Source organism: Pseudophryne corroboree, chromosome 5 (genome assembly GCF_028390025.1).
Source record: "Pseudophryne corroboree isolate aPseCor3 chromosome 5, aPseCor3.hap2, whole genome shotgun sequence".
NCBI lineage: Eukaryota > Metazoa > Chordata > Amphibia > Anura > Myobatrachidae > Pseudophryne > Pseudophryne corroboree.
Window position 1 is genome coordinate 475009627 of NC_086448.1, and position 13434 is coordinate 475023060.

Consider the following 13434-nt stretch of genomic DNA (forward strand, 5'->3'; position numbering starts at 1 on the left):
TTCTTTTCTCAGCACCTTTCTTAGGGTAATATCCAGTTAAACATGGAGTTTACCATTTGGGGAAAATCTCTGGGTTTTACACCCGGAACTATTAAATTACTATTACTATTAATTATTTTCTGTGCACCTTGGGTACTTCCCAGTGAATAGAGGTTAATGATTCCGCACAAGTCTACCAAAATTAGGTTAGTTAATTGAGAAACCAGAGTTGGGTAATCCCCTGGGAGTATAGCAACTCCCTAATTATGCCCATCTGGTGGTGCGCCCTGAGTCAGTATTATAGCTAGAGAAGGTTGGAAGAAAAAAAGAAGACTCTTGTGCGGGCGCACTTGTTATTATTGTGTTAAATGACAGAGTATGTTGAATAGGTGATTTAAAACCAAATTTTATTTATATGCATAGAATATTATAGTATCCCACAGCTGTATACACAGAATCACTATTATGATATACTGGTAAATATAAAGATTCAAAAATTAAAATATGTTCTGGTTATCTATATCAATAATAGATTGATGAGAGACTGCAGACACTATCAGTACTGCAACATTATCTCATCACACCAGTACAAGCAATGCTTGTGTTAATGAGACCTCAGTGCGTTAAAGTCACAGATTGGAATTTCAGGACCTTTAATATCCAATGGCCATTATCCTTATTATTAAATATCAACATGGAAAGCATGTAACAGAACCCAACCAGTCTGAAGCCTATAGGTAGTAAGTTGGATACAATTGATTGGAATTTGGGCATGAGCTTTAGAATTAAGTCAGAAGGAAGGGAGTAGTGGTGATCCTGCTGTTAGTGTTAAATCAGGAACAATTTGTAGTGTATGCTACTACACATAGTATTCCCTGGGGTCACCCTTCCAGGTACTGACCATGCCCAACACCGTTTAGCTTCCAAGATCAGACGAGATTGGGTGTATATGGTGTGGTGTGATAGTAGACGATAAAACACATATCCTGACCACTAATGAGAGTGCACCTGAAATAACATCTCAGGGTGTCCTTGAGAGAGAATAGTAACAGGAAGAATTCACAGATTTGTGAAGCGTGGATCTGCTGTCCGCGTTAGACAGAGAATTCTCTGAATCGTGGATGAGAGTCCACAAAGTAGGAAAAGAGAGAAGAATAATGCTGGATTCCTAATTTGGCACAAGTTATATCCACAGAAATACCATAATATGGTTGAAAATATATTGGTAACTTTCCTAAGGCTCACAAATACAAGATACCAGAAGTAAAAAAAATTGTATAATCACAATCATCAAGCTTGAGATGTAAATTTGAAGGACATCTTTGCCATGAACATATCTGAATATATATGTGTGATAGATTCAGGATATTACACAATAATTATATCCACAGAGGTACTGTTGTGTGTTCGCAAAAGTTATGATATCTCACACTGAAATTCAAAGGGCCACCAATGGAAAGATTATATGTACCCCATAACCAGGCATTAAATGCAAGCAGAAAAAGGGCATCTTTACCATAGGCATTCATATATATTGGGCATGAGTTATATGCATAAAATAAGCTTCCATACACAGAAACAGCACAATTAATATTGCAGTTAATACTTAAAATGATCAATACCATATATAAAGTAAATTAAATAGTGCTAGTAATCTGAAGGAAACAGACAGAAAAAAGGTACCAGTTACCACTCAGGTCCCTGAGTGGCAAAGTAACGCTGGGGGGCACTGTCAGTGCAGCATGTTGGTTGGCAGAAGTCAAATGAAGTGGATAAGGTATGGAATCCATTGGTTAGGAGGTAAAGGATAATGGGCCCATATGTGAAGGAAGACGCATTTCCCCCATACAGCTGGGCTTGTTCACTTCCAGTTGTCGTACTTGCAATACCCCTTAGATTTTGTGTAAAAAGCAGGAATATGTGAGTTTCCCTCTGCATTAAATACCAAGGATGCATTTTAATGCAGGCTTTTCCTTGCAGCTCTTGAGGCTACAAGGAAAAGTGCATCCCTGTGCTTAACATGCTCGGGATGCAGAACCTAGTGCCTGATTCATGTTTGTAAGTAAAGTAAAAAAGCAAGCAATTGAGTAAAACCATGTTGCACTGCAAGTGGGGCAAATGTTACGTGCAGAGAGATACAGAAAAAGGAATAATCACTGCGCTACTAATAGCAGCTGGTAAAGGGGTGTCAAACCCTAAAAGATTGGAATTGCAAGGAAAAATTGTATACCAGCACTGTTGTTACTCTTGTTTCTTACACTGTATTAAAAACAAACGCATGGGATCATAAATGTAACAAATTTATTTCAAAATCTTTAAAATAATTATGCTTCAAACACTGTCTCACTATTAATATCACCACACTGGTAATGATATAACATGCAATAGGACTTCTTGCATCCAATAGTTTTTACACCAATTGATTCAATGCGATATTACCAGCACAAGTATAATTCATGGTGATCCCTTGGCAGATATTGCAATTTGCCAGATGGTAAGGGTTCCACTTTTAAATCCTGTAGGTGTCATGTAATGGTATTTTAGAGGGAATTGAGCTCAGTCCAAAAGGATCCAAAGAAATTGATGTAGGTGGTGACTGGAGATAATGTGGAGCAGCTTGCAGCTTGACGCGTTTCTCCGAGCAGAGCAGCACCCAGTTTCATCAGAAGCATAAATGGATTGTTCATGGAGCACACTTATACTTGTACAGTATGTGTGTGTATATGAATTATCCTATCCGTTGTCAGTTATATAAGTACAAAGTTAAGAAAGCAAACTTACTCACCAAAGTTACATCTTGAGACATTCCAAAAACGAGTATTGTAAAAACATCTATCATTATAAAACTGTTCATATAAGAATCAGGAAATCATTTGTTGGTTACATGACCACTATCCGATCACGTGTCCCTAAGGAGCCAATTGCAGGCCCAGAATTACGATCATGGTCCCGGTCACGTGACCGGACCAAAACACTGCAGCCTTTATAGTGAATAAACAGAAATCACAATTCCCGGTCACCTGACCACACATAGTCACATGACCGAACCATAGTCAAGTGCTCAACCATCGAGAAATATGTTCTCTATATCTGAGGATCCGATTGGTCTCCCTGCTTTTCATAACAACTGTGAGTTAAAATATATGTAATATTAAATCCTTTTAGATAAAGTTAACCAAAATAACAAACTTATGAGCACTATAAGCTCATAGCAACATAGGTTTAATAGTACACTAAATTAGTGCTTAGTCAATCATGTATAAAAAAAAATGTGATGTCATGGTAACCAAATTTAACGTAGAAAAAGTACATAGAGTTTTAGGTTACAAATATTCAGTTCTTTAGAAATCATCACCATAACTATAGATAAAGAAATGTTTCTGTTGCTTCTGGCTTATATATGATAGACACAGAGGATTACAAAGTTACAATCTGGTATTTTCTATTATCAAATAATAAGTGTGGAGGTTCCACTTGTTTTACCTTCTATTGAATTGGATTGTTCTCATAGAAAAATTCACATTATAATATGCATTAGAAAGACAAAAAAATTAAATAAATGTACATCAAATAGTATTAATAAAGTATAAAGTATAAAGATGCAGATCAGAGAATTATGATGCAGCCCAAGAGGTTCTATAGATAGAGAATGGAAAAATTTCCTCCTCAGAGATTTGGCGTAATGCAAATTAAACACCTATAGTACTGAATTTAACTACATTTTTTCATTCATTCCCACAGAGTGTAGACTATTAAATTGTAGGGTCCAGTAGATGTCTCTACGACATAGAGTATTATATCTATCACCTCCTGTGTTGGTCTGAGGTATTGATTGTACACCAATGATAGATAAAGTTGCAAGGTTACCATTATGGAAACATTGAAATGATGAGGTACACTATGTTTAATATTTTTATTGATTATATTGCATCTGTGTTCTATAAATCTTGTTCTCAAAGACCTACATAATGTAGGCCACAGCCACAGGTAAGTACATATACCACATAAATGGTATCATATTTTATGAAAGATTTCAAATAATATGGATATTTTTGATGTGGTTTGTTAACAAATAAAGTCCTTCTATCCATATGTGTGCACATGGTGCTTCTCACTTTTTCACATAAAAAAACATGTGGCCTCTGTATCAACCAATCTGACTGATGTGAATAACTTGTTTGTTTTTTATTTTCTGTAGATGACTAGGTGCCAAGATACTTTATAGTGATTTATTTTTACTGAAAATAACCTGTGGTTTTTCGGGTAGAATGTCCCCCAATATGTTTTCCTGCCTAAGTATTCCATAATTGTGAGAAATTATGTTCCTAATGTCCGCTGACCTATTATTAAATTTACAAGTTAAAGCCAAATGTCAATTCTCTTCTTTTATATTTGGATTTGTTTTGTATGGGTGTTTTTCTTCTGTAAGAGTGCATGCCTATCCATAGTTAATACCTCTGTAAGTGCTTTTTGTAATAGATCCTCTGGGTACCCACATGTCCTAAATTAATCTAGCATAACCGATGATTGTTCTTTGAAAGTTTCTAAATGTGTACAATTTTATCTTAGATGCATGAGTTGGCCTTTAGGAATGTTTTCTTTCCAAGGTTTATAGTGGGTACTCTGATAATTTAGATATGCATTCGTGTTGACACTCTCAGTAAAATTGGAAGTAATGATCTGATTATTAACAATCTTGAAGGTCACATCCAGGATATCGATCCGAGAAGTGTTAAACTGTGAGGTGAAAGATAAATTATAAGAACTGGAATTGAGGTGAGCTAGTGAAAGATCCCCATCCACAACAATAAACAGATCATCAATGTAACTGCCATAGAAGACCAGATTCTGCGCCCAGGGACTCTCCCACACATGGGTTTGCTCGAGCTCCTCCATGTATAGGTTTGCATAACTGGGTACAAATCTGGTCCCCATGGCCATTCCTATCACCTGAAGATAAAAAGTGTCTTGAAATAAAAAATAATTGTGAGACAGAATAAAGCCAATACAATCCAAAAGAAGAGTGGTGTTCCTCGCTGAGGTCCCCATCAAATGATGGTTTCCTAGAAATGACATCACGACCTACAGAATGTGGTATGTTTGTGTATAATGAAGTAAAGTCAAGTGTCAAGAAAGCATAGCTATCCTTACACTGGATGTTTGAATTTGATTTAAAAAATAAGTAGTATCCTTTAGATGAGACCTCAGTGAGGAAATCCTAGATTGTAAAAATGATTCAACATAAAAGGACTAATTAGAAGTAAGTGAATTGATACCAGAAATAATAGGGCGCCCAGGGGGGGTGATAAGAGATTTGAAAATTTTGGCCAGATAATAAAATATGGGGGTAGTGAGAAAAGAAGGAAGTAAGATTTGTAGTTCTTCCCTGGATACAGGTATGACCCCGAGATTTCAGCTGAGTTTAGAAGTTTGCGTAGTTATAACAAGAAGTCCCCAGTGGGGTCTGAAGGTAATATTTGATAGAAATTAGTATAACTGAGTTGTCTTAAAGATTTGTTTATATAGTCAACACTATTTAATATGTCCAACCCACTGACTTTGTTGGCATCTTTGATTATTATTGACGTGTCATTTGTCAAAATATAAAGTGCTCTTTTTTTTAGAAAGATTTGTACTTTGACTTTTATCCTGTGTACAAAGATTTTTTAAATCTTCAAGAGTCACTGTAAAAAGTCTCAATACTGCTGCTTATGGCACATATTGGAAAAAATTCTGATTTAAATTGAAACTTTCCTTCATTATTAACATCATAGACTTACTTAGGTGGGGATATATTACCCATATTAAAAAGGTTTTCCTCCCAGAGTTCCTCTAATGTACACAAAAGAGTGTGGTCAGTACTATCTATTACTATTGGAATTGAGTCATCATTTTGCTCTGTCAAGTGTTTTTTAGTGAAATAGCGTTTAGGGCACATAGTATGTATGTACCTATTTAGGTCAATGTACAAATCAAAGATGTTGAAGAAAACTTTAAGCCTTTACTGAGCAAAGAAAGTTGGCTCTCATCCAATGTTTACTTGATAGATTGAATATATCCATTGGTTTCTTACATATCTTAGTTTTCAGACTCTTCTTGGGTTTTTCCTTTCTACCTCCTCTAACGCCTCTTGACTTGTGATTCTTTGTCTTTTTGATGTGCCCCCCAGGTCCCCATTTTGGTGATTTGGATTTCCCCAGCTGATGTATCTTATGCGAGCCCCTAAAAAATCACTCCTAGATGTACGCTCCCTGGTAAACTCTCTGTCTAACTGTTCTTTGGGGATTCCATAAGAAGAGCTTTCTCTCCTACTATTTTTCTTTTGGGCAAATCTATCCAAATGGGGAGTGTGATTTTCCCCTAATGGTGCATATCTGTTAGAGTGGGAAAAGTAATTTCCCCGGTGTCTAAAATTATTTGAACTACAGTATGTTCATTATACCTTCCTCCTTTGCTAAAGCTTTGTGTATATTTTTTTGTTTTTTCCTCCCAATGAGTGGACCTATCTTTTTTTATAGGATCTCACCACACTGTTTGGATAATCAAATAAATCTCTCTGCATCTTTTTCTGTTTTGATTCTATCAAAGTCATTTTAAAACTAATCTCTCTTTAATTGATCATTCTATCTTTCTCCTTGTATTCTGGTCTTAAACTATGTTTCTCCTTCGATTTTTTTCAATGTTTCCACTTCCTTCTCTATAGAATGTACTTTAGATGTTCTATATTTCACAATCAAACACATAAGGGTGAGAGAACAGCTGTCTAAATGTTGTTCCCATTCTTTCTGAAAATTCATCCTTGTTCTGGAATATTAAGGGTTTTAAAAGGCAGAAGCATCTTGGTATCATTTTCTTATTAATATAGAGTTTGAGGTTGGTGCTATCTAACCAGTGTCTGGACTATGCCTTTAATAAATCCTCAAGTTTGTTCAAATCTTTATACATATCAGTAAAATCGATTCAGGTGCATTTTGTTGTGATTTATCCCAATTAGATAAGTAAGATAGCCTTCTATTGTTTCTGTCGTTGAAACATCTCATGGTTGCAGCAGTGGAATGACAAAAAACTATGTAGTAAAGAAAAAGGTACAGTATAACCAATGCGCTACCAATAGCAGCTGGTAAAGGGGTGTCAAACCCTAAAAGTTTGGAATTGCAAGAAAAAAACAGTATACTAACGCTGTTGTTACGTTTGTTTCATACACTATTAAAAACAAACGGTTGGGATCATAAATGTAACAAATGTATTACAATTACAAAATCTTTAAAATAATTATGCTCCAAACACTGTCTCACTATTAACACTGGTAATGATATAACATGCAATAGGACTTCTTGCATCCAACAGTTTTTACACCAATTGATTCAATGCGATATTACCAGCACAAGAATAATTAATGGTGATCCCTTGGCAGATATTGCAATTTGCCAGATGGTAAGGGTTCCACATTTAAATCCTGTGGGGGTCCATGTAATGGTGTTTTAGAGGGAATTGAGCTCAGTCCAAAAGGATCCAATAAGTCCAAAGAAATCGCTGTAAGTGGTGACTGGAGACAATGTGGAGCAGCTTGCAGCTTGACACATTTCTCCGGGCAGAGCAGTACCCAGTTTCATCAGAAGCATAAATGGATTTTCCATGGAGCACATTTATATACCCCAACGATTGGGACAAACACTTGCATGTGTGTGTATATTAATTATCCCATCCATTGTCAGTAATATAAGTACAGAGTTAAGAAGACAAACTTACTCACCAAAGTATCATCTTGAGATATTCCAAAAATGAGTATTGTAAAAACATCTATCATTATAAAAACGCTCATATCGGAATCAGAAAGTCATTTGTTGGTCACATGATCACTATCCGATCACGTGTCCCAAAGGATCCAGAGAGATGCAGTATACTATAGATTTTCGTGGGGTGTGTTCAAAATGAAATCTCAATTGCAGTTGAATAGAAAGCTGTCCTTCATTTGTGGGTTACATGTAAAAGCAGACAGTATTTACATTGCACAGAAAAAATATAAAAGAATTTGCTGATTGCATAGCAACATAAAGCAACTGTACTTGCGTTTTTTGCTTTACTTACAAACAGCCCCTAGTTGAATAGGTCCAAGCCAACAATTAGCTCGGGGGGGGGGGGGGGGGTATCCATGGTTAAGTGGATATGCCCCTACACTCAAAAATATTATGAAGTAGGTTATAAAAATAATTTAAAATAGACATAGCAAATGAAATTGATGATTACAAAAGGTAATAATTTCTGAGCAGTCATCCACAGATTTTTGAGCTACCCTTATTAAAGAAGTGATTGCTAATGGAAGAATTCACTTTTCTCACATAGAGATCAATACTTGCAGGCACTTAGAACGGGCATTCCCAACCTCGTTCATCAAGATATAATAACAGTGCAGATTTTAGTGGTATCTAGGCTGCAGCACAGATGATTAAACCAAAATAACTGAGGTACTAGTTAAGTCACCTGTGCTCAAGCATGGATATCACTAAAACCTGGACTGGTAACAGAGCATTTTCCGGGAGTGTGCTAAAAAACACAGGAGTGCCAGACGAAAATGCAGGAGTGGCTGGGGAAACGGGGGAGTGGCTAGCCAAATGCAGGGTGTGTTTGTGACATCAAACCAGGAACCAAACAGTCTGCAGTGATCGCAATCTAGGAGTAGGTCTGGAGCTACTCAGAAACTGTGGGGAAATATTTAATAGCAGAACTGCTAACCTTTCGTTAGCAATTCTGCTAAGCTAAGATACACTCCCAGAGGGCGGCGGCCTAGCGTTTGCAATGCTGCTAAAAGCAGCTAGCGAGCGATCAACTCGGAATGAGGGCCATTGCCCAAAGCTACCAGATTCCACTTAACATTTATATAGCTGCTGCTAGAAGATGATAGCTAGAATCTATTTGGTTGTTAAGAGCAACATCTCCACTTCTAAAAAAACTCACACCTTAGTAAATATAGCTCTCAGTGTGCCTTAATGACAGAGGTTAGGAATACCTGTTTTAGAATCATGACCTGTTATTTCATCAACTGTCATCAGTTAAGATTTTTAAAGATGTTGAAATAATGCCAAACATTTCTGATAAATCCAAACACAAAGAAAACACACTTGGGGTGACATGTAACAGGATGAGATTTTTAGTAAGACTCCAAAATCACCCCCTATCGCATGTTTTTAAATCATAAATTTGTTGTCGAAATCGCAAATGTAATAGGATGCAAATTCGGGACTGAAACACCACCATTACCCACAAGCAAAGAACCCCACCTATTGGTCTAGCTAAGTCCCCTGGAATCTGCATCACACACCCTATATAAAGGGCTTTAGTGCCATTTTGCCCTTTGTTAGGCTGGGAGGAGTGTAAGATGGAGAGGAGAGTGTCCAAGAGAGGCAGAGAGAGCAGCATGGTGGCAAGGAGAGCAGTGGCTGGTAGGAGTCAGGAGGAGCAGGCTCAGCATGAGGAGCAGGAGGAGGCTGGTGCTGGAAGCAGGCAAACTGACACAGAGGAGGAGGATTTTGAGAGGGAGCAGGAGAAAGAGCTGGAGGAGCCTCTCCTTAGTGACGTCGACTGGCAGGAGTGATGGGGGCCAGTTGGAGGAGGAGGAGAAGGCCGCAGAGGAGGGTGAGGAGGATGAGGAGGGTGAATAAGGCCCTATGCCAGGGCATACTCCCAGTGGTGCCACTTTTTAATCGGCTTCTGGGGAAGGATAACCACTGCACTAATATGGTGCGTAAGTGCAAAATGTGGGTGGACATTACAGACGCAGTTAATGCGTTTAGCAATTTCAAGCGAAAAGTGGTGAATGTTAAAAAAAAGATTTAACAACATAAAAAGACTGCTCAAAACAAAGATGGCTGCAGAGAGAAAGGAAGTCAGATGCACAGGGGGAGGTACAAGTGCACCCATACAGTTCACAGCCTACGAGGAACAACTTAAGTGAATAATACTGCCAGAGATACTTCCCGGGCTACACATAGCTGATACTGATCAGCCTGCATCACCCAAACATGCTGGTAAGTGATCACATAGCTTTGCTGATAAAAATACATTTACATTAAGAAACAATGCTAGGTACTCTTGCTATGTGTGTTACAATGTAATGGTGCTGTGGCACTGCACATCCCAGCAAGGTGCTGTAATGTTAAACTATGCTAGAAAATATTTGTTTAATGCTTTTGCTGGTTCTTGTAGTTCCACAGCAGTAAGTTTTTTTTTAATAATGAAGAACTACACATTGCAGTAATGTATAGAATTATAATGTAGTCAATTTATTTCTTAGGGTGTGTACACACGGTGAGATATTTTCTTTCGATTTTGACTATATAGTCAAAATCGCAAGAAAAGTTAGTGCAGATCGCAAGGTGAAAGTCCCCTTGCGATCCCGATTCGATCCCGATGCGTGATCCCGCCAGGTCGGCATTGCAAAAAAAGATAGACTGTGCAGGCAAGTCAATCGTTGCTAGATCGGTGTACTATCTAGTTCATCTCACATGTCAATGACATCTCACATAAGCCAAAATCTCACATAAGCCAAAATCGTAAGCACACATAGTCCATATCTCAAGAAAAGTTAGTCAAAAGCTGTGCTATCTGGGCTCCGGGGAGTTCAGGGGAAATCGCAAGTGAAAATCAGGCATAGCAAGGATCTCACCGTGTGTACACACCCTTAGACATTACCTAATAAGCTACATTAATCATGTATGGCACAAAAAAAAGATATATTTTTGGTCAAAATACATTACAGATAAGATTGCCCATAAATGGACTTTTTAAGATTGTGAACATGTTGAACATTTTTAATTAAACATTTTCACATCTGAATCTGCATGCTGCAAATACAGTAAGTGTGGATAATGCCATGCATTTAATCTATTTTCTCCTATGTCTTTACAGCACCACATCAGAGAAGGGGTCCTGCTACACAGAGGCAACAACGTGTTCGGATGGATGTAGAAGCTGCTGGTGAGTTTCTCCTATCAAAAATACACAAAACACACCATAACTATCATACCATTACATTAGCTGTAAGATTCATACTGGAAACACCACTGAAAGACTCCGAAATGTCCATAAACATAATAATTTATATATTTAGACCCTAGCAAAGGGACAGGGTTATTTTCCTTATTTTCAGAGATTGTCACATTAATACTTGCCAAATCTGGCACTGTATATCATTACTTATTTACGCAAAACTGCTCTATGCTTTCCAGATAACTTGTACTCCTTTTTAAAAAAAAAAATGCATTATTATTTGGAAAAATACAAATTTATCACATCTTGATAAAAAAAAATCACATACTCCCAAAACATATGTTCATGTTAATCTGCTAAATGAAAGCATGGTTGTGTAGATGGCCATGGGAAGATGTCACCATAATTGATAACTTACCCCCAAAATTGCTAATTCAACATATATTTACCAATCTCAACATATTCACAGGAACAACACAGCAATGCCAGAAGGCATAGGCTCAGGTACACCGGAGTGAAGAGGACCTGGAAATAATTTCGAAGTCAGGGGAGGCATTTCCTGCTGAAGAACAAACAACACAGGCATCCATTACAGAAAGTCAACCCACTGTCCTGGAAACCCAGCATATACAAAGCACACCACCACCCCCTACTGCCGACCAACTTGCAAGGTCATTAGACACTTTTAAAACAAAACAGCTTGATTTCCAACCAAAACCAACAAATGCTTCATATGCAGGGCTACCTTAAAATAATGTGCCAGCAACTACGTAAAGTAGCACACAGCGAAAGAGTAGCTGAGGGTACCAGAATCTGGATGGCAGCAACACTAGATATCTGAAATTACTAATGCACTAAGGGCCCAAAAAGGTGCCATTAGGGCACAAAATGAAACAATTTGGGCCCAAACAGATGCCATAAGGTCACAAACAAATGCATTATTGTCCCTACACACACACCTTAATGCTGAAGCCCAAACAATAATTCCGAATGCACCTTCAACTATAAGTAGCTCTCCTACTACTCCTCCACGCCGTAGTGTAAGAACAAGGGGTGGGGTCCCAAAAGTAGGAAAGTCTGCTTGCAGCTGGTTACAAAGCAAAAAATAATGTGGGTCAACATTTAAGATTAAGGTTTCTCTCTTTTTTGGATTGTGTTTTTCTATATTTGTAATGCTTGAAATTTGGGACTCATTGTAATCTTTTTACCCATGTTTATGCTTACCAATTACTTCACAGTAAAAATGTTTTGAAACCACACATATGCATTTTGCCTAAGTAATTTTAGCTGTACATTTGGCAAATGTAGGTTGTTTCTTAATGGAAAAAGCAAGGCCAATGTGGAAGCACATATTTAACAGAGTATGGGTTAAAATCCATTTTCAATACTGACATGTAATCAATGTTTTAGATTTACATATGTAAAATCAATAACTTACCAGCATGTATGTATACAAGCAAGCAGCAGATATGGGCGAGCTTCTTAGGGGTGGGCCACATTACCCCAAACATTTAAAGGGGAAAAAAATATATATGTTAATGGACATTGATTGAAAGGAATATGGGGGTTTTGTTTTTTAAATGAAGCAAGGAAATTCAAACAAATTACCTGAGAAATTCTGCCATATAATCTCATTCTGAATCACATCCCCCTCCGTGTATTCCTATTTACCCTAACTCCTGTAGGTTCAGCTTTCACCACGACTGCTGCAATACCTTCCTCTGCATAATTGTCTTGGCCCAGGGCAATGTTATGCAGCATGCAGCAAGCCTGGACGATCATCACTACTTTGGTTGATAAAGTAGTGTACCTGATGACCGGTCCAAACACCTGAAACGACCTTTCAGCACCCCAAAAGTGCGTAACACAAAATTGCGGGTGGCAGTGTGTGCATCGTTATATTGGTGCTTTGAAGGGCCTTGTGGATTACGCAGAGATGTCACGAGCCACGGTAAACAACCATACCCTGAATCCCCTGCAAAACATAAGTTGTGGTTATGAATGATTAATTACATTTGTTTTCAGGTATTTGTTAAACACTAAGGTATAGTTAATTACCGGACCCTAACAGTCAGTTATTTCTACACATAAGCACAATCATTAGAGTGATGTAAGTTGACTTCATGGCACAAATAAGTGTGTTACTGACCAAATAAGCACACCATTATGGGTCAGGGTCATGCTGCATTGCTAGGCATTAAAACGGTACTTTTTAAAGAACATATTAGGAAACACATTAAAAGATAACTTGAATGTACCTACCAAGTAGCCATCCCTCAGGCATGGTGTACTGCTGGAAGCGTTCCCAAAGGGATGAGTGATGCAGGATATAGGCATCATGGCATGACCATTCCTGAACCCTAGGTACAGTAGTAAAAAACATGAAGAAACACCCAGCTGTGAGATATGGCACAAATGGGACTAAGGAACCCGCACCGTGAAATGGCAGCCTTTGACAGGACCACCTAG

At 37.9% G+C, this 13434-nt stretch overlaps 1 protein-coding gene and 1 pseudogene across 1 annotated transcript in view; both read right to left on the reverse strand.

Moving 5' to 3' along the window:
- CDH12 (cadherin 12) overlaps positions 1-13434 on the reverse strand; it is a 1390824-nt gene that overhangs the window by 238518 nt on the left and 1138872 nt on the right. The window lies entirely within an intron of this gene.
- Positions 833-950, reverse strand: LOC134929898 (5S ribosomal RNA; annotated as a pseudogene).